This window comes from Hemitrygon akajei, chromosome 26, assembly GCF_048418815.1.
Source record: "Hemitrygon akajei chromosome 26, sHemAka1.3, whole genome shotgun sequence".
NCBI lineage: Eukaryota > Metazoa > Chordata > Chondrichthyes > Myliobatiformes > Dasyatidae > Hemitrygon > Hemitrygon akajei.
Window position 1 is genome coordinate 41,699,440 of NC_133149.1, and position 23,001 is coordinate 41,722,440.

General features: G+C 41.5%; 1 pseudogene; it reads left to right on the forward strand.

The window, feature by feature from the left end:
• Nucleotides 1-425: 425 nt before the first annotated feature.
• LOC140716711 (uncharacterized) lies at nt 426-22,780 on the forward strand (annotated as a pseudogene).
• Nucleotides 22,781-23,001: the final 221 nt, after the last annotated feature.

Sequence of the window (23,001 nt, forward strand, 5' to 3'; positions counted from 1 at the left end):
ATATAAGCTATCTTATGTATTTATATTTATTGTGTTCTTCTTATTATTGTGTTCTTTATCTTCTGCATCTTTTAAGCTGTATCCAATTCAGAGTAACAATTATTTCATTCTCCTTTACACTTGTGTTCAGAAAATGACATTAAACAATCTTAAATCTTGAACCTTGAATATTGAATGGCAAGCAACGAGAGAGGAGAGAAGAATGTCAGGAAACATGAATAAGATGTATTGCAATGGATATAGTAAATAAAAAGAACACTTGAAGTCAATTAGGGAGATGATCTGTGGATAGAGAGAGGAAGCACAGCTTGAAGGGTAAATGAGAACGTTGTATTGACCTTTATCTTGGAAAAGAATGCTGCCTAAATCTCAATGGAAGGGAAAATGGATGAGGTGAATGTTGAAAAGGGCTATTTCTAGAAAGCATGACTATGCCTAAGGTAAAAGGTTGCCAGATTTAAATGATAGATTGCTGAGGGAGGTTGGTGTGGAGCTTGCCTCGAGATACCAGTCCTCTCTGGATATAAGGGCATGATGTCCATAAAGCGATGCAAGGACATGGTAGGCGACAGCAACCCATATTAACCTCAGTTGTGGAGATTTTATAAAATATCCATAGGTGCTTGATGAAGTAACTAAGAGAAAACCAGCACATCATTTTTTAAATGCTGTTGACTAACCAATTCAGTCTTTCGCTGAGATAATCGAGAAAGTTGATGAGGGGAATGTAATGGATGTTGTCTCCATAGTGTTTTGGAAAGCATTTTATAATGCTTTTCCAAATTTCCATTCAATTTCAACATTCGTGAGAGGTATAGAGGGCTGTGGTCTGGATGCAGGGTGATGAGACAAGGCAGATTAATAGTTCAGTATGGACTAGATGGACTGAAAGGTCTGGTTTTTTTTTGCTGCAGTGTTCTATTACTGCATACAGAGAGTACTCTGAGTAATGCATACTGCATTACTACCATACAGAGAGCTGGTTAACAAGATTGAGACTCCTGGAAGCAAACAGTCAATACCAACATGGAGAGGAAACTCAAAGATAGAAAGCAGAAGGTAGTTTTTTTTTAGATTGGCCTGTGGAGGACAGTGATGTTCCCCACCACTGAGAGTCAGTGCTAAGACCATGAGTTTTTTTTTTTAGCACATATTAGTGCTTAAGAAATAGGTAAAAAGGGTAAATTTACCAACTTTGCAGATGACACAAAGCTTGGAAACTTGTTAAACAGTGAGGTAGTTAGTGAGGAAATACTTAGTAACCAACTTGTGGCGGTACTTAGCAGATCAGGCAACATCCGTGGAGCAATATGGTTAAATTGAGGACCCTGCTTGGACCAAATGGTCTCCAGTCTAACCATATAAAAAGAGATTTAATTGAGGTTTACAAGGTGTTAACTAGTTTAGTTGGTTTATAAAAAGGGAAGCTGTTTCCATTAGTTGATGATTGAGGGACCTGGATACATAAATGTAAAAATTTGTGCAAAAGAAATAATGTGAATGTGAGGCCAAACTTTTTTACTTTGTAGATAGTCATATTCCAGAAATCATAGCCTGTGTGATTTATGGAAAGAGAATCAATCAGTGACATTGAAAGGAGATCGGAGATGCACGCAAGCGAGAATAATCACAAGGGTCAAGAGAAAAGGGCACTGAGAAGGACTGGTTAGCATGCCTAAAGAAATTGATAATATAGGCAAGTCTAAACTATTTCCTCTGAAAATCCAGTCCAAGGCAGATTAAATTAGAGATTAAAACAATGCATGCTGGAAACACTCAGAAGATCAAACTTAAATTAACATTTGACTTTTCAGTGTGATACTAGGAATCAAATCTTCACACAAAGAGTGGAAAAATCAGAAAATCTGACACCCACCAAATAAAAATAGTCAAGGCAGGAGGCAAGTTAAAATTTATATGGCAAAATTAATTTTTGTTAGGCAAGGAAATTAGTGCCACTAGAAGCAAGGAAAGTTAATGGAATTTTAGATAAAGTCAATCCTAATCTAATTTAATGGAGGAAAGGACACAGAAAACTGAGTGTGGAAGCTGTAACTGTTATTACTGAGCAGCATTGATCTGGTGATGGCCCAGGAATGAAATTCCCAGATACTGAGCCCAACAGAAGAAAGTCTGCGGATGGTGTACTTTCCCTCTGAGTAGGGCAGAAGCAATTAAACGTAAAAGGCAGAGTACTTTGTCATTCCCTTCCCCAGCCCAATAATACACAATTTTAAAAAAAAATCACTCTACACTATGATGCAGGGGATGATTAGTAGTAGTGTGATCATTAAGTATGATGTTCTCCTTAAAGAGTTGTCTATCGGTGCGTGATTGAATCCAGGATGTTAGGATGGAGAACACCTGTGAGTGACTTGTTTGATGTGAGGAGGCTGATGCACGATCTGCCACCACACGGGCTGTGGTCAGGGTCCAGTGGTATGGAGGGCAAGACAACTGGGGACCTTTCACTGTTGCAGCCTTCACTGCCACTGTGATGCATCATCATCTTCTGCCAGCTCCACCACGGAGGTCTTGGTTGGATGGCTTTTTGGCTGGAACCTCCCCCGTGGGTGACCCAAGCAGGGGCTAAGCTCCAGATGGCACCACTCTAGGGATCTCAGGAATTCACAAGCTTCTCCATCGCGACAAGCCGACGAATAAAGGGAGAATGAAATAGTGAAATACAGCTCTCAAAGAAGTGATAGTCATCAAGCAGAAATCCAACACTGCTTCTGAGAAAAAATAATAAGGTATTCCAACATCGAGATGTAAGTGCATGTTCTATGTGGGCAGTAACATCAATGACAGGATCAGCACATGGAGGATGAGACTCAGCAGTACACAGTGAATTAAACTGCTCTGTTATGACCTGCCACAGCTTGATGACATGTGAATCCTGCAGAGGCAGATTTATTCTGCTTTGAAGTTACCTGAAAAAGGACATTATTTTCAAAAAGGACTGCTGACTTGAGTTAGTGAGCAGGAGGTCAGGCAGAAATAAAGTGCAAGTTTACCCATTAGCTAAAGCAAAGTTATGTGGTGATAACTGTGGACTGCTCCCAGCACAACCTTAGTTGTGTTGACTGTTAAAACAAACCATAAGACAACAAGACCAAAGTGCACAATCAGGCCATTCGGCCCATTGAGTCTCCTCCACCATTTCATCGTGGCTGATTTATTTTCCCTCTCAACCCCATTTCCTGCTTTCTCCCTGTAACCTTTACCACCCCTTACTAATCGAGATCCTATCAGCCTCCGCTTTAAATATACCCAATGACTTGGCCTCCATAGCATCTGTGGCAATGAGTTCCACAGATTTACTATCCACTGGCCAAACAATCCCTGTTCTAAAGGGACGTCCTTCTATTCAGAGGCTGTGCTTTCTGGTCCTAGACATACCCACTACAGGAAAAATCCACGCCCACTCTATCTAGAACTTTCTTTTTTTTAATTAATTTTTTATGAGTTTCTACAATACAACTACAAAAAAAAAACCATCATCTAGAACTTTCAACATTTGATTGGGTTCAATGACATATCCTCTCATTCTTCTAACCTCCAGTGAGTACAGTTCTAGAGCCATTAAATGCTCCTCATGCATTAACATTGAACATAGAAGAGCACAGAGCAGGAGCAGGCCATTCAGCCCACAATGTTGTACCGTCAGCTAAAAAGCAAATTTAAAACACCCAAATACTAATCCTTCCTACCTACACAATGTCCATATCCCTTCATCTTCCTTACATCCATGTGCCTATCCAATTGTCTCTTAAAAGCCCCTAATGTATTTGCCACCTCCGCCATACCAGCCAGTGCCTTCCACACCACTCTCTGAGTAAAAGACTTACCTCTCACATCCCCCTTGAACTCATCCCCCTCACCTTTAATGTATGCCCTCTGGTATTAGACATTTCTACCCTGGGAAACAGATATTCCCTGTCTACTCTCTCTATGCCTCTCATAATCTTATAAACCTCCCCTCAGCCTCCAGTGCTATAGAGAAAATGACCCAAGTTTATTGAGCCTCTCATGATAACACATGCCCTCTAAACCAGGCAGCGTCCTGGTAAACTTCTTCTGCACCCTCTCCAAAGCCTCAACATCCTTCCTACAGTGGGGCAACCAGAACTGTATGCAATACTCCAGATGTGGCCTGACCAGACTTATATGAATTTGCAACATAACCTCCTGACTTTTGAATTCAGTGCCTTGACTAATAAAAGCAAATATTCTATATGCCTTCTTAATCACCTTACCAATCTGTGCAGCCACTTTCAAAGAGTTATGAACTTGGATCTCAAGATCTCTCTGCTCAGTAATACTGTTAAAGATCTTTGCCCTACCGAGGGGCAACACCTCACACTTATCTGGGTTAAACTCTATCTGCCATTTCTCAGCCCATATCTGCAACTGATCCATATTGTGCTGTATTCTTTGCCAGTCTTCAACACTGTTCCACAACTCCACCAATCTTGGTATCATCCGCAAATTTACCAACCCACCCATCTACATTTTCATCCAGGTCACTTATATACATCACAAACAGCAGAAGTCCCAGCACAGACTAATTACAGATCTCCCGCTCAATAAAGTCCCTTCAACTACTACCCTCTGTCTACTATGTGCAAGCCAGTTCCGAATCCAAACAACCATTTTGCTGCAGACCCCTTGCATCTCAGTCTCCTGGATTAGCCTCCCATGAGGGACTTTGTCAAACGCCTTACTGAAATCCATGTAGACAACATTCACTGTCCTACCCTCATCAATCTCTCTCATTACCTTGTCATAAAACTCAATCAAGTTGGTAAGGCACATCTGTCTTGCACAAAGACATGCTGGCTCTGCCTAATTAGGCCAAGGGTTTCCAAATGTCCTACCCCTTAGAATTTTCTCCAGCAATTTCCCTACAATTGACATGAGACTCACCGGTATATAATTCCCAAGGTTTTGCCTTGTTCCCTTCTTAAAGCCTTTCATTCCTGGGAGGTTTTCACTGTATGTTTCAATGTACATGTGATAAATAAATTAATTTGAATCTGAGTTGGCAGCAAATGCTTTAAAATATAGAGAAATTAGTTGACAATATATTTGAGTGAGTGAGTTGGTTATTGAGTCGATTAGCATTGTGGTCCTTAGGCAAGATTCGTTGGGGAAATAATCCAGTCGTTTCCCTTCAGCCTGGATATAGATGAATCAGTATTCAGCTTTTTCTTAACAGATGGCAGTACAGAGAAGCCAAGGTACACGTCAGAGGAAAGACTGGAGAATCTTGTCTTCAGACTAAAGAAATTGAAAACAGAGATAAGACAAATTTGCAACATGATAGAATCCCACAGAATCACCAATCATCTCAATGTTCTTACTCTGACACTTTGTGAAAAGTAAATCACATTGACAACATGAAAACTAGATCTTTTCTATTTTACTTTCCCGCATCCTACCTCAATGTATTGTTGTAGTGAAATGATCTGTATAGATGACTGAGAGCAACCTAGGAATCTTCTATGATGCAGATTAGCCAGACAGTCTGTTTAGGATTGGGTAGAGCTCTGACCTTTCCAATATTTTCCTAGTCATCGACCTACAATGCAGTGGTGTCCAATCATCCTTCAGAGAACTGAGGCCAACTCTTGTTTCCATCCATTGTCAACTCACTGGAAGGTTCTCTGATTTGTCCCTGTGATTTGAAGTAAAAATTTCTATTAAGGATTTTGTCCTTAGGAAATCTTGACAAGTCGCAAGGGTGTACTTGCTTATGTGCCTTCTTGCATGACATTTGAAACTGCATGCAGTTACTGCAGACCAATAAAGGTCTGGCAATGCATCTGCTTAAATGCACAGTCCTTTCCATGTCAGACATGTAAGAATATCCTTTCCCTACTGCCCTAGAGAAAAGCTAGCTCAAGTCCATTACATTATATCACTTTAACATTTATTTCTAGCCACAATAGGATTACTAAATGCAGGGGGAGCCTCTAAGTCCATGTTGAATTTCATTGGACAGGTATAAGAGGCTGAAGATAGGATAATCAAATTCAAAGTTCAAAGTAAGTTTATTATCAAATTTATTATACGTATATGTCACCATATACTACCCCAGATTCATTTTTTGCAGGCATTCACAGTAGAACAAAGAAATGCAATAGAATCTATGAAAAACTACAACCAGTTGTTAAATACCGTTGATAATAATTGCTTGCTCAGAGGATTGCACTGCATATCTCCCTCTGTGCTACTCTCACTTGTCAAACCAAACAACAAAACAATAGTGAATTTTAATCAACAAAGTGACACGTATATGAAGGAAATGTTTGTATTCAAAGTTTGAAGTAAATTTTATTATCAAAGTACATATACGTCACCTTATACAATCCTGAGATTTATTGTCATGCGGGCATACTCAGCAAATCTATAGAATAGTAACTTTAACAGGATCAATGACAGATCATCCAGAGAGCAGAAGACAACTAACGGTGCAAATGAAAAGATAAATAAATAGCAATAAATAAGAACATGAGATAATGAGATAAAGAGTCCTTAAAGTGAGATCATAATAATAAATAAATAAGCAATAAATATTGAAAACATGACATGATGAGTCCTTGGAAGTGAGGTCACTGGTTGTAGGAACTTTTCAATGATGAGGCAAGTGAGTGTAGTTACCCTCTTTTGTTGAAGAGCCTGATGGTTGAGGAGTGGTAACTGTTCTTGAACCTGGCGATGTAAGTCCTGAGGCTCTTATACCTTCAACCTGATGGTATCAGCAAAAAGAGAGCATGACTTGGGTGCTGGGGATCGCTGATGATGGATCCTATGATCCTATGGCAGTGTTTCATGTAGACGTGCTCAATGATGGGGAGGGCTTTACCCATGATGTACTGAGTCAAATCCACTAATTTGTGTAGGATTTTCTGTTCAGAGGCATTGGTGTTTCCATTCCAGGCTGTGATGCAGCCAGTCAATATACTCTCCACTACACATCTATAGAAGTTTGTCAAAGTATTAGACAAACCTAATTTGCCGAACCTCTGCAAAATCCTAAGGAAGTAGAAATGCTGCTGTGCTTTCTTTGCAATTGAATTTATGTGCTGGGCCCAGGACAGATCCTCTGAAATAGTAACACCCAAGAATTTAAAGTTTCTGACCCTCTCCACCTCTGATCCTCTGATGAGGACTGGCTCATGGACCTCTGGTTTCCCTCACCCGAAGTTTATAATCAGTTCCTTTGTCTTCCTGACATTGAGTAAGAGGTTGTTGTTATGACACCACTCAGCTAGATTTTCAATATTTCTCTATATGCTGATTCATCACCACCCTTGATTTGGCCAACGACAGTAGTGTCATTAGCAAACTTGAATATGACATCAGAGCTGTTCTTAGCCAGAACAGTCATAAGTGTAAAATGAGTAGAGCAGGAGGTTAAACACATGGCCTTGTGGTTTACCTGTGCTGAGGGACGTTGTGGAGGAGATGCCATTGCCAATCTGAACTGACTGGGGTCTGCAAGTGAGGAAATCGAGGATCCAGTTGCACAAGGAGGTATTGAGACCAAGGTTTTGGAGCTCATTGATTAGTTTTAGTAAAAGGCATCTTGTTTTTATATTATATAAATTGCAGATCTTCAATTATCAAAATGGGAAGATACAGGTATCTTGTAGTAATATGGAACTAATGGAAAGATCTGCTAAAAGAGGAACCATCATCTATACGCCACTAAAATTGTCAAACGTACCTTTTGGAGTTGAGCATGATGTTTACAAGTTAGACTTCATTATGTTACAAAACTCAGTAATGTCTTGAACTTTCATTCTAGAGACAGTCTGAAATTCCAAGTATTCCAAGTATTGATGGAATATCGCATAGTTAGGATTGCACGGGAAGTTAAATGAGTTCTCCCGCTCCAATATACCAAAAGTATATTGTTACCTGTGTGGTGGGCTGAGCAAACTTCATCTATAGTACAATGAGTATAGGATTCTGACAATTTTCAAATTGAAGGAATGGTAAGTTGGCTGACATCCTCATAAACATCATCAGATCAGATCACCTGCTTAGTATCATGTTGTTCTTTTGTTAGAGGCTGTCGTGTGTAAATTATTTGCTGTGATTTCTGATTCAAAAGAGCCTCACTGACTTCAAATTGCTTCTGAGGTTATGATAGGTGATATATACATTTTATGATAAAGCATCTATCTGATACTGTTAATGGTTCCTGACCTGAGGGTGTCCAAAACTTCCTGTTTTTGTTTCAGATTTGTAGCATCTGCATTTTTAATATTTTTCATTTCCTGAATGAATGTATATTTGGCTTTCTACCAATGGTCTAGTTTGTAGACATTTGCTGTATCCTGCTTTGTTGGGCCTTGCTTTTGTTGGGTCACCCCTCTACGAACACAGAGTGATGTCTCTAAAAAGAAAATCCAATCTTAGGAATATTTCAGCACTCTATATATCTTGAAAGTCCTGATACCTATCCAGACTCACAACCTGTTGTCAAAACTTGCCCAAATGTCTCTAAGTCATAATATTGGCAGCCCTCCTCATCATTCCTCACAGAAAACAACCTATTTCCTGTAGCCTAGTAGTTTTTCATATGATTTCTCCAGACATATTTATTCATTCAACCCATGCCTTTGAGATGCATTATATTACTTTATATTGAAATATTATTATTACATTGAAAATGATTTGTGATGGAGATGATTGAATATTTGACCTTATCGTCATTGTTTACGTTTGAACAAAAGTACAATATCTGAATCAACATTAAAAAACGCAGGAGAAATTCAGTCTGCAGTCTCTCGCGTGTCTAAGAAATCTGCAATTTGCCCAGCAATCCTTCCACCATAACACCTTCCCCACAACTAACCACAGGAGAGATTTCATACCGAATCTGAGAGTAATTGTTTGCCTCAGCGTAAACCTCTTATATAGATCCTCAGCAGACATTTCACTCTACTTATTTCAAAGTTTATCCTCCTTTCTGGAGGGGGTGGTGGTGGAAGGGAATATTGTTATCCCAGTGCCTGTCAGGGAAATACACAGAATATGTATGGACTAAAATGTTAGGGCATAAATTCAATAGGAAATTAATAATTAAAAAATATTACAAGGAAGGTTGGAGAAGCAACACTACTGGATAGTCTCCACCTGTCAGCAGGAACATTGATTTCTGTAACTTCCGGTAATTTCTCCGCCTTCTCTCTTCTCTCTTTTTTCCATTCCTCATTCTGGCAACCCACTTACCTCTTCTCTTCTCCTCACATACCTATCACCTCCCTCTGGTGCCCCTCCTCCTTCCCTTTCTCCCATGGTGCACTCTCCCCTCCTATTAGATTCCTTCTTCTTCAGCCCTTTAGCTCTTGTACCCCCCCCACCCTTCACCCACATACCTTCCCCCTGGCCTCACCTATCACCTGCCAGCCTTTACTCCTTCCCCTCCACCCCTGTTCTTATTCTGGCTTCATCCCCCCTTCCTTTCCAGCCCGGATGAAGGACCTCAGCCTGAAATGGTGACTGCTTATTTAGTTAATGTTTTGATATACTAGCCATCTAAAAGAACGACCTTCAACATTACAGAATGCTCCAAGTACTGTGGGCCTGATATCTGCACAGGTTCCCAATAGCATTCTTTCTTCCAGCCCTTGATTTATGTACATCAAATGCAGTAGGTTATGATAAGGATGGATTTTTTAAAACTAGTTTTATGTTATAGACTTTAAAGACACTTATTTAAATTGTTCAAAGCAAAAATCAATCTAGGTTTTAGTGATGAGAAATAACTTAAAAAGTGCGGCAAAATAATTTGCCATTTCACAGCAGAGATTTGGGGACCTTTTGGGATTAAAGCAACAGGCCTAAACTGAGGCAAATACAAGAGCCCTTGCATGGTAGCAGAAGTGTATTAATGAGATCCATTGGGGCATAATTTAGGAAGCAGAAACTGATGAAGATGTCCATGTGCAGCATGTTTCAGTGTAAAACTAGCGTGAATCAGACATCCTGAAAATTCTTTGGGAAAAATATGTCTTACGTTTACACCCAGGCCATATTTGCACTGAGACTCTTCTTCAAGAGTACTAAAGAAGGGTCTCAGCCTGAAGTGTCAACTGTTTATTCCTCTCCATAGATGCTGTTTGACATACTCAGTTCCTCCAGCATTTTCTGTGTATTGCTCTGGATTTCCAGCATCTGCAGAATTTCTTGTGTTGATAAATGCACCGATCACTTCCAAGAAGTTCAAACTGATATTGCAAACTAAAAGCCTGCAGATGCAGGAAACCTTAATTAAAATTGGATAATTCTGGAAATGATCAACAATTCGGGCAGGATGTGGAGTGAGAAACAGTGTTAATGTTTCAGGTTCATCGCCAATCGTCAGAGCACACTGATGAAAAATTACCAACCTAAACCTCTATTCCTTTTTCCAAAGATGCTAACTGGCCTGTTAAGTATTTCTAATTTTCTTGATTTTAAGTTAAGACAAAAGATCAATCATTAATTTAAAACATTTTATTTTCCAGAAATCATTGTGGTCACCAAAACATTGTGGGGCTTTTACAATTTTCAGATATTCAAGATAATGATACGTCCAAGATGGCGGCGCGACGCAGCTTGCAGCGGCCACTCCAGAGCTGATATCTGTTATTTGTTAAGCGGGGTGCCGTGCACAATCCTAATCTGATGAAAAACGGATGTGGGAGCACGGAGGAACATCTGGAAATCTCCAGGAAGGCCTTCTTCGTTGCTGCTGCTGCTGTGAGGTCCGGGTCTCTGCTGAGAAGAACAGGCCCCCAGTCCTCGGGGTCGCGTTGCCGGTGGCCAGTGGCGGGGGCGTCGTAGTGCGCTCGGCAGAGGATGGTGCTCGGAGAAGCTGTGCCGGAGGGGATGGTTGGAGGCTCAGAGGTTCAACAGACTCGGAGTCCACTGTGGTCAGGGCGCTTTCACTGTGTGCTGTGTCTGCGAGGCTGGGTTGGGCGGCGCCGTGGAAGTCCATAGCGGGGGTATTCCCTTCTGCCGCTGGCGTGGGATGATGAGTCTATCGGGACCCTGAGGACTTGTGGAAACTGTGTGGTGGTTTCTTTTGAACTTATAGTCTTTTAACATCTTTGGACTATTTTTACTGTGCCCATGGTCTGTTTTTTTTAATCAATTATGGTATTGTTTGCACTGTTGTAACTATGTGGTTTTGTGCAGGTCTTGTAGCTTTAGTTTTTGGTCTTGTTGGGTGCTAGAGTTGGTCTCCTGACTTGGTGTGTCTGGGTAGTCTGTTTTGTCTGGTGGGTTTGGAGCTCCTTTCCGGGGAACGCGCTAAGATGGTAGCGCAATATTAATACGCAGCAGCCTCTCTGGACTCTGGTTTGGGGATTGCCAAACATTATGTGGATTTTCTGGTGTAGTCTGTTTTGTCATGTGCTTTTGAGATATCATTCTGGAGGAACGTTGTCTCATATTTTAACTGCATTGCATTTGTGTTTTCTAAATGACAATAAGCTGAAACTGAACTGAACTGAACTGAGATGTCAAGGATAGTTCTTCAGTCACTATGTCCTACCTTTCACATGTGCAGATCTTCATTGGTGTTATTTATCTTCATAAGAGCTTCTTTTTTAAAAATTTGTGTTGAACTAAGAAAGATTAATATTAATAGAACTCTTTTCACAGCACAGATTAAATAACAAAGCTTCACAGTAAATGAAATAATTTTGAAGTATAGTTTCTGTAAGAACAAATAAAATTGGGCAGTTAATTTATACATTATATGGTCCTGCAAATATAATTGTGACAATTGTTTTTTTTATTGAAATGTATTTGGGATGTGTTGAGGCTCAAGTGTGTGGACTATGATGGAATCCGCAATTCCTACAGGACTGCTTTGAATCGGTGGACTGGACTGTATTCAGGGATTCATCTTCCAACCTGGATGAGTACGCTGCAGTTGTTACTGACTTCATTAAAATCTGTGTGGATGAGTGTGCGCCTACAAAGACTTACTGTACATTCCCAAACCAAAAGCCGTGGATGAACTAGGAGGTACGTCATCTGCTGAAGGCTAGATCTGTGGCATTCAAGTCTGGCGACCCAGGCCTGTACCAGAAAACCAGGTATGATTTGTGGAGGGCCAAGGGCCAATAGACAATTTTGAATGAGGTTGGAGGCGATATCAGATGCATGGCAACTCTGGCAGGGTCTGCAAGACATTACTTCCTACAAAGCGAAATCCAATAGTATGAATGGCAGCGATGCTTCACTACCAGATGAACTCAACACCTTCTATACCCGCTTTGAAAGGGAGAACACAACTACAGCTGTGAAGATCCATGCTGCACCTGATGACCCTGTGATCTCTGTCTCAGAGGCCGATGTTAGACTGTCTTTAAAGAGAGTGAACCTTCACAAGGCAGAAGGTCCCGAAGGAATACCTGGTAAGACTCTGAAAACCTGTGCCAACCAACCGGCGGGAGTATTCAAAGACATTTTCAACCTCTCACTGCTATGGGCGGAGGTTCCCACTTGCTTCAAAAAGGCAATAATCATACCAGTGCCTAAGAAGAATAATGTGAAGTTCCTTAATGACTATCGCCCGGTAGCACTCACATCGACAGTGATGAAATGCTTTGAGAGGTTGGTCATGACTAGACTGAACTCCTGCCTCAGCAAGGACCTGGACCCATTGCAATTTGCCTATCGCCACAATAGGTCAACAGCAGACACAATCTCAATGGCTCTTCACACGGCTTTAGACCACCTAGACAACACAAACACCTACGTCAGAATGCTGTTCATCGACTATAGCTCAGCATTTAATACCACCATTCCCACAATCCTGATTGACAAGTTACAGAACCTGGGCCTCTGTACCTCCCTCTGCAATTGGATCCTCAACTTGCTAACCGGAAGACCTCAATCTGTACAGATTGGTGATAACATATCCTCCTTGCTGACGATCAACACTGGTGCACCTCAGGGGTGTGTGCTTAGTCCACTGCTCTACTCTCTGTATACACATGACTGTGTGGCTAGGCATAGCTCAAATACCATCTACAAATTTGCTGACGATATAACCATTGTTGGTAGAATCTCAGATGGAGACGAGAAGGTGTACAGGAGTGAGATATGCCAACTAGTGGAATGGTGCCACAGCAACAACCTGGCACTCAACGTCAGTAAGATGAAAGAGCTGATTGTGGACTTCAGGAAGGGTAAGACAAAGGAACACATACCAATCCTCATAGAGGGATCAGAAGTGGAGAGAGTGAGCAGCTTCAAGCTCCTAGGTAACAAGATCTCTGAGGATCTAACCTGGTCCCAATACATCGATGCAATTATAAAGAAGACAAGACAGTGACTATACTTTATTAGGAGTTTGAAGAGGTTTGGCATGTCAGCAAATACACTCAAAAACTTCTATAGTTGTACCGTGGAGAGCATTCTGACAGGCTGCATCACTGTCTGGTATGGAGGGGTTACTGCACAGGACCAAAAGAAGCTGCAGAAGGTTGTAAATCTAGTCAGCTCCATCTTGGGTACTAGCCTACAAAGTACCCAGGACATCTTCACGGAGCGGTGTCTCAGAAAGGCAGTGTCCATTATTAAGGACCTCCAGCACCCAGGGCATGCCCTTTTCTCACTGTTACCATCAGGTAGGAGGTACAGAAGCCTGAATGCACACACTCAGTGATTCAGGAACAGCTTCTTCCCCTTTGCCATCCGACATTGGACATTGAATCTTTGAACACTACCTCACTTTTTTTAATATACAGTATTCCTGTTTTTGCACATTTAAAAAAAATCTATTCAATATATGTAATTGATTTACTTGTTTATTTATTATTATGTTTTATTTTTTTTGTCTCTCTCTGTTAGTTTAGGCATTGTGTTGAACTGCTGCTGCTAAGTTAAATTTCACGTCACATGCTGGTGATAATAAACCTGATTCTGATTCTGATTATAAGACTCTGAAGCTAGAGTGCCAGCCACTATGTCACAGCTGGAACATGGATTGAATATTTTTGTATCGATAGGTTCGGGTATGCTGACAGTGAGATAAAACAAAATGAGCAAGCATAGCTCATTTATTTATTATTTGTTAGAATATGTGTGCTGCTTGAAAGGCAATTCAGTTGGCAAACACTCAGCCCTTCAAGATGATACATGATCTTGAGAAAATAAAATGAATTAATATGTAGAAATTCCTAGCAGTCAATCAACGTTCCTTTTCTCCCTTCCTCAGAACCAAATAATATTTGCAGAGACTGAAAATTATGAATTGCAGAAGCTGAGTTTGTTGTCAGAGATGGATAGCAATGATGAGTATGTATTTGTTCTCTAGAAACAGAGTAGTTGTCACATGACACAAAGGTCCATGGCCGGGTGCATAGAAACATATGGTTTGCACCAACCTATCTTTTGAGGTCCAAGGTTTTGGATCACAAAGGAATATTGTAATTAACTCTACCTCATGGCAGTGTTGAATTAAGTGTGGCCATGCTTAGGTGGAGTAAAGATGCTAAACACGAGAGAGAAAAATATTAACCCAAAAAAAGTTGGAGAACAGTAAAAACATTAAAAAAAGAAATTAAAATCACATATTAGGGAAATAAAGGAAAATAGTTAGGAAGAAACGGGATCACCATAAAGTAGCTGTCTTGAGTGATAATTTACAATTGATAGTTGGTTTTGATCATTCCTGGGAGATGATGCTGAAAAACATGGTTAAACACGATCAAACCTGTTAGGTTTAGAATCTAACAGGTAGAATGATCTTGCAGAATTTTTCTGCTCTGAATGAGGGTAGTGCTGGTAGGTCAGTTGTCCGTTAGTGGTATTGCTCAAGCTTCTACAGGTAAATGCAGTGTGTTGAGTAATTTGAAGGACAAGAAGAGCCAACTTCTTGTGGGCTATACTTGAGTATGGGGCAGCAGGATCTTTAGTCTAAATGATATTAGGGATGGCTTTATTTAGTAACATATATCTGATGGTTTAATGATAGGGTTTGAGTTGGCATTACTTGAAATGTTAGTCCATTATTGTAACTACTGAACAGCCATACCTCTTTAAATGGAACCTAAGAATGAAACCTCTTCACTCAGAGAGTGGTGAGAGTGTGGAACGAGCTGCCAGTGTTAACGCTGGTGAGTATGGCCTGTGTGCAAAGAGAGAGAAATGTGAGTTTTTCAAGAATGAAATCTCATACTGTGGACATGTCATTGACAAGCAGGGCCTACGTAAGTCCCAAGAGAAGATTGAAGCAGTGCTACAGGCAACCAAACTGGAAAATGTGTCACAACTCGGGTCATACTTGGGCCTTGTAAGCTACTACTACATCGATTTCTCCCAAGCATTGTTACAGTGCTGCATCCATTGACAGACAGGAGCAAAGTGGGAAGGGTCAGAAAGATGTGAAAGAGCATTCAAGGAAAGAAAGAGACTGATAATATCTGATGAACTGCCTGCCCATTATGACCCATCCCTGCCCATCAGTCTGGTGTGCGATGTATCCCCTTATTTCATTGGAGCTCTTTTGTCATACACTATGAAAGATGGATCTGAACATCCGATTGCACTTGCTTCAAGATCACTCATGAGTGCAGAATGAAACCACACACTGATCAACAAAGAGGCCCTTCATCTAGTACGGGGAATAAAGAAATTCCATCACTACTTCTATAGACAAAAGTTTACACTAGTGACAGATTACCAACCCTTTGTGTCTATTGTCAATCCTAGGAAGGGACCCGGTTACAATGTTGGGCATTATTCCTAGGAGCCCACTCTTACGATATGGAGTTCAAGGGTACCAAAAACACAGCAACACTGATGGCTTGTCATATCTTCCATTTTTTGGCAACTGAATAAGAAAAGTCATCATACTGTGACCCAGCAGAAGTGTTCCACACCGCATTGGTGGACCAGTTGCCAGTAACAATTTCCAAAATACAAAGGGAAACAAGAAATGACCCGACATTGTCAAAAGTCTATGACATCACCATGCAAGGATGGCCAGCTCATGGTAATCCTATGTTTCCAAAGATCTCAGTGAGATGAGACCAACTGTCTGTATGTCAAAGAATTTGATGTGTTGCGGTTCCCTCTAAACTGGGCACCAGAGTGTTCAAGAATCTGCATGAAGGACACCTGGGTATGGTCAAGATGAAGAGTCTCGCACGGAGCTACGTGTGGTGGCCAGGAATAGATAGACATATTGAAGACTTGACCAAAAGCTCTCCGGGATGCCAAGAAGTTCAAAATGCACCCCCACAAGCACTGCTACACTCATGGGGTTGGCATTCGTCACCATGGTAAAGAGTACATATTGGCTTCGCTGGGCAATTCATGGACTCTATATTCCTGATTGCTCATTCAAAGTGGTCAGAGTTTATACAAATGAAGTCAACCACCTCAGCAAAGACTGTCTCCACCCTGAGGACTATCTTCACCAGAAATGGCTTTCCAGAACAAATTGTGAGTGACAATGGACCACATTACGCATCAGAAGAATTCCAACTGTTCATGAAGTTAAATGGAATCAGACTTTTCAAGTCAGCTCCTTGCCACCCAGCAATGAATAGGTTAGCTGAAAGGTTTATCCAAAACTTCAAGGTGTCCATTAAAGATGTGGACAAGGAGGACATTTTTCTACAGCAGAAGGTGGACAACTTCCTTTTTGTGTATTGAACTCCGTTCATGCAATGACAAATCAAACACCTGCAATGGCTTTCATGAACAGGAATCTGAGATCTCGCACAGACCTCCTGAAACTGGATCTACGGAGAGAAGTGCAGTATAAACAGTTCAGCCTGTTGCCAAGGGAAGCAGCAAGGAGCTTCAAGATTGGACAGGAAGTCCTAGTGCATGACTACCGAGAAGACATAGTGGATGTTGGAGATCAGACATGGAGACATGAGGTGGACCAGATACTGGATGCTCAAATGAAGAACACACCTGAGTCGACTGCATCCATCAAGATGGACACATTACAGCTACTGGACTTACCTCTCAGTGATGATGTCACTCACAGCAATCTTACACCAGAAACTGAGAATGTTGTCTTGGACAGGACACCTACCAAACCTGATGCCACTCCACATGCCCAGAGGTGCTATCCTGAAAGAAACAAAGCGTTACGCAAAAGACTGAATCTTTAGAACTGTGAAGTTAGTTATGGACTGTTATTGAGCAAGCATGTTTACTTGGAATATATGGGTTTATGAAAGGGAATTTAAATGGTTTGTACATATACAGTTTGATGCACCATCAATAACTCTCGGAGACGGGAGGTGAACGATAGGCTTTTATTAGCTGCAAGAGACCACGATTAGTAGCAAGAGACCACCACACAACATCCTGGAGACTGAGGAGGGAGCAGTGCCTCCAATCGCCTTTATACAGGGGTCTGTGGGAGGAGCCACAGGAGCAGTCAGCAGAGGGGCGTGTCCAGACAGGTATATGTAGTTCACCACACAGTTTATGTCGCATTAATCCAAAGCCGGAGAAAGTGTAATGTATGGTTCTATTTCTTTTAGAGCAATGATCCCCCCAGCACTATGTACTGATCTGTTGCCTGTGCATGCACTGTTCTCTGTGTGTGCTTATTTCTCTCCCTTGCTCTCTCTTGCTACAATGTGAATACACCAGTTCAAGTCTTCTCCCACGTGTGCGGTTTTGTTTAATTGATATGTAGTTGTGCACAGATACAACAAACACGATAATATTAACAAATAATAAAAACAGAAAAAATATTCTGTCGATGTACAAGTTGACATAGAGTGCATTTATGAGATATAGTTCAATATACAACAGTATAATGCTACTGGTGCTGTGTACCTGGTGGTAGCAGGGTGTTCTGAAGTCTCACAGCCTGGGGGATGAAACTGATACCCAGCCTAACTGTCCTCATTCTTATACTGTGGTACCTTTGCCTGATGGTAGGAGGTCAAAGAAATTATTGGATGGATGTGATGGGTCCTTGACAATGCTGAGGGCTCTATGAACCTCTGGTATGCGTCCTGGCTGGTGGGGGGGTGGGGGGTTGCAGAAGAGACCCCAGTGATAATGCTTAATGTTCTAGACTTTACTCTCCTAGGTGTTTTTTTATTACTCTAAACTAATTTTTATCTTCATAGTGCCCGAATTGAAACCTTTAAGCTGTATCTGCTTGCAAAGACTGTCAATTACCTAGACTCAGCCTCGATTTAAGTGTTAAATTACGCTATTTGAGAAGGAGCAGATGTTAAACTGGAAGTTGACGAAATCCCAGGCCAATTTTTAATTCTGTCTTTCAAGAGCTGGATAGATTATAAGTTGTCACAGTCTACGGCATCCCTTCTCACATTTAAAATCACAAACAATGCAATTTATCAAACAAAACTCCTGTTCTTTCTCTGTGAGGCAAATTGATGAAAATTAAACCTTTATGAAATAGTCTCATTTTGTCTTTATCCAGCATGAGTATAAAACTGGTTTCCCCATGGCTCAGATTGGTTTAAGATTGCAGTCAGATTCAATGGCTTCATAACCCCTGATATACAGACTGGGTTATAATCAGGATTGATGTGAAGTTGGTGAGAAATTAAGGGGGACGTAATGATTAAGTTACAAGTGCACTTTAGCAACCCTCTTGCTGGTTTCTAACTAACAATTGGATTAAAATTGTCTTCTATGTTTAAGAGTTTACGATAAATTATTATGTTCCTATGGTTTTATAAGGTAGCGTTTAGAAACTGGGCCTAAAAATGAACCATCACAGAATGCAGTCTGCAAGTCAATGGCTTAATGACAATTTATCCTATCCCTTGGCTGACAGAAATAGTGAATGGTGGAAGATGAAATACAACAGAAAGTACTGTCAATACACAACAGCTCAGGCAGCACCTGTGCTCTGATAGAAGACAGTGACCGGAAATGTTAACTGCTTTCCCTCTATAGATGCTGCTTGGCCTGATCATTACATCAAGCATTTCCTATTTCTAATTACATGACACATATGCATAATTTAACCTCAATTTAAATGAGTTTATTGGATGGATATGGGAAAACTATTCCTTCTGCTGCATGGGAAGGACTGAGGCTTAAATATAAAGCTGCAGTCTTAAATGTTTGGTCTGGGAAGTAGAAGTCAAATGGCCCTCCTTCACACCATTGAAGTTCCTCTTCAAACCATTGAAGCTTGAAGCCAGAGTTTAATTTAAAACTGTGATTGATGCATTTTTGTTCGGTAAAGATTCCAAGAGCTTCAGGACCGAGACAATTTAATGGTACTAAGATGCAAATAAACCATGTTCCAGTTGAATGGTCTTACTATATTGACATCCGTCCTTGTATTTCACTGTTCTACTGGGAATGCCAGAAAGAAAGTGAATTTCAAGTTAGTAGATGGTGACATATATGTACTATCATAATAAATTGACTTTGAATTTTGAACTTTGAATTTGGGAGTATAGTCAGTGTGGTGACAAGGAGTCAAATTCCATTCTCAAAATGCAGATGTCAAAATGCTTTCTCCAAACCTGCATGGGTAAAATCTTAGGCCACGATCTTCCTACAGTTCTTTGTTTTTTAACAGCTTCCTGGACCCATCCAATGAAACTCATTCCTTCTTCTCTGTGCTTCACTTGTAATTTCTGATAATCTGACAAACATAGAACATGCTTTGGATTTATGTACTAATAATCAGGTAAATGACTGTTCTCATAAGACCATAAGTCATAGGAACAGAATTAGTCCATTATGGCTGATTTATTATCTCTCTCAACCCCATTCTCCTGCATTCTTCTCCCCGTAACCTTTACCACCCTTACTAATCAAGAACCTGTCAACCTTCACTCATGAAACGTTGATCTCATTTCCCTCTCCACAGATGCTGCCTAACTAGCTGACTACCCCCAGCTTTTTCTGCTTTCCTTATGGATCATATTAAATGTCAAAGTGGCCTCAGGGTATTGCATTGATCTATCCCTGCATCTGTTCCTTACATTCTTATTTTTTTTTATCGTAGGATGTAGGTGAGACCCCATTGATTCTAGAAAGGAACTGTTGCAGTCTCTAGTGGAAAGAGACATCAGTAATTTGAAGAGAATATTCAGAAAAATGCATGTTGCACTGAACTATGTGGAAGACCACACTTTGACTGGAGATCTGGAGTTTGTGTAGCTTGTAATGAAGTGCAGAAGGCTTTGTAAATGCTCAAATATCCAGAGGGGCCACACCACCGATACTGACCGCACAAAATAGCTTTGTGGAGCGGGTGCATACTCTTAATCTAGGAGGGAATGGACGAAGAGTGGGAATGGGACCTGCTGTCAGAGCCTCATGACAGGCTGCTTTTTGATATCCCAAAGACGCGGCTTGGAAGACTAGCGTGCCTTCAGGGTGCCGGATTTTCGTGGCTCTGGAGACGGGCTGATTCAAGGCAGGTGCCCCTGACTGAGGCGTCGCGGGAGAACACGGAACATCGAGAGCTGTGTGTCCAGAGACCTGAGCCTTTCCGGGGCCGATTCTCCGGGCACAGAGCTCGGAAAAAGCAACTCAATAGACTTTTGACATCATAAATCAGTGAGTTGTTTGTTATTTTTCCCCTCTTGCTGTGAAACGGGGACACCTCTTTTTCCCTTATTAGGGAGAGAGAGCCTGTGGTATGTTGAATACTGGGTGAATGAGTAATCTTTGGGGTACTGCAAGTCTGTGTCTTTGCTGATGCTTGAGTGCTCGGTGGGGGGTGCTGTTGTTTTTTCTGGTGGGGGAGAGGGTCAATGCCTTGCTGATGCTTGTGTGTGAGAGGGGGAACCGAGGGGTTCTAACATATGACGGTCATTCATTCTTTGGGGCACTCCTCTGTTTTCGTAGATGTTTGTGAAGAAAAAGAATTTCAGGATGTATATTGTGCATTTCTCTGACATTAAATGTACCTTTGAAACCTATAAATGGACATCTTTGCACTTGGCCTCTCAAAATGGCGACAACGACATTGCCTGATTGCTTTTGGACAAAGATGCCCACATCAATGTAAAAGAGGGTGATGGGTGAATGCCTCTTCAAGTGGCATCTCAGAAGGGCCATGAGAACGTAATCTTCATGCTCTTCATTTGGTTCGCCAACGTCAATTTACAGGAGATGAACTGCCTCGCGCTCCTCCACCGCGCCACGTATTACGGTCACTGCGACATCATGAAGCTGCTGATTGGTCAAGGAGCTGATCTAAGTGAAGCACAGATTAGCCTCAAGACACCACTGCATCTAGTATGTGTTGGGGGGGTGTTTCTGAGTGGCGAGGTTGCTGGTGAGCAGTGGATCTGATATCAATTGTGTAGACCACTCTCATTACACTCCTCTGCACTTGTCAGCACTGAATGGCCATACAGGTATCTGCAGGCATCTCCTGATGCATGGGGCGAATGTCAATCAAATGTCCTGCTCCACCATTCCATTATGGCTGATTTATTATCTCTCTTAACCCCCTTCTCCTGACAACAAGTCCAGTAAATCTTTTCGGTCAAGATGGCGGCTGCGTACAACACTCCTTTGGTCGACATCTCCTGGATAGATCAAGAAACCATCTTTTTCACTTCTTTTATGTCCTTTACGTTTTTTTCTCTTCTTGGATGTGATTCTGGAACTGCTGGAGACCGTGTTTTGCCGTTTGTAGATCAGTTGGGTGCTTCAGTGCTCCGCCTTCTCCGAGTGGATTCTGTGAGGCAGAGGAAGTGTGAGCGAACCTCGTGGTGAGAAGGTCGCAGGACGGGACGCGAGCCAATGTTCAACCCCATTTTACCGATTAAAGCTCCCATTGTTTATTGATTAAAGCAACGAGGGTGATTGAAGCATCGAAGAGAGTGCAGAGGGCGAGCACCAGTTGCCTGAGAGGGAGGGCCTGCTGCTGCAGAGAGTGTTGCTCAGGTTTTTTCTGCATTTTGAATGCGGATTTAAACTACAAAATCGTTTTTTCAGTCTTATAGTTTTTATATTTTGTGTTTTTTGGCTTGGTTTTTTTTGTGCAGGGAGGGGGATTCGGGGGGTCGTTGTGCCTGATCTGTTCTGTTCATTTTTTTTATGCGGGGGAGGGACTTGGGGGTCATTGAGCCTGATCCATTTTGCTGGGTTTTTGTGCGGGAGGAAGGATTTGGTGGTTGAAATGCCTGATCCGTTTTGCTTGGTTTTTGTGTGGGAGGGGGGACTTGGGGGTCGATGATTGCTCCGCCTTTCTTTTCTTTCTTGGTTTCATGGCAACCTGAAGAATTGAAGCATCTCAGAGTTGTATACTTTGATAATAAATTGATCCTTTGAACCTTTGAAGTCCTTACACAACTGGATGCCACTACTTTGCTGCTTTGAAAGGTCAAATGACAGCTGTATGACTCCTGATTGATAGCTTATCTGACCTGAATTTCAGTGGGGCACTGAGTGGACTCCTTTGCGCCTGGCATCCTGCCACAACCGAGAGGGAGGTGTCACTGAGCTCCTGGAAAGACGTGCTGACCCTAATGCCACTGAAGAATCTAGATGGACACTTGCTGTCCATAATGGCAAACTCCGCTGTCTTGTGAATTTGCTTGACCACAAAGCTAATGTTAATGCTGTCAGTCGAATTGGGTAGACATCACTGCAACTGGCAGCTGTGAGTGGCTGTGTAAACACTGACTGGATGCTGATTGGTCATGGCACTGACTTGAAGACTAGGGATGAGAATCAGAACACTCCCCTTCAGTTGGCTGCGAAGTGTCAGAAACACAGGGTGTTCAGTGTGCTCATAACTGAACAATTGACAATCGCTAATTTATAACTTACCTTGTTATGTGGCTGTTCTCAAACTCAAAAGACTTTGAGGTTAATAACCAACATGTTGGGGATATTAACTTTATTAGAGGACAGATCTTCCATATCAAGAATCTCGGCTTGAATCCAGAGTGCTAAATTAATCTTCCTCATGATGCCAGGGTTCCTAATGTTCGGACCTTACCGACATTCCCGATGCACTTTGCAATCTAATGCTGAGTTCATTAT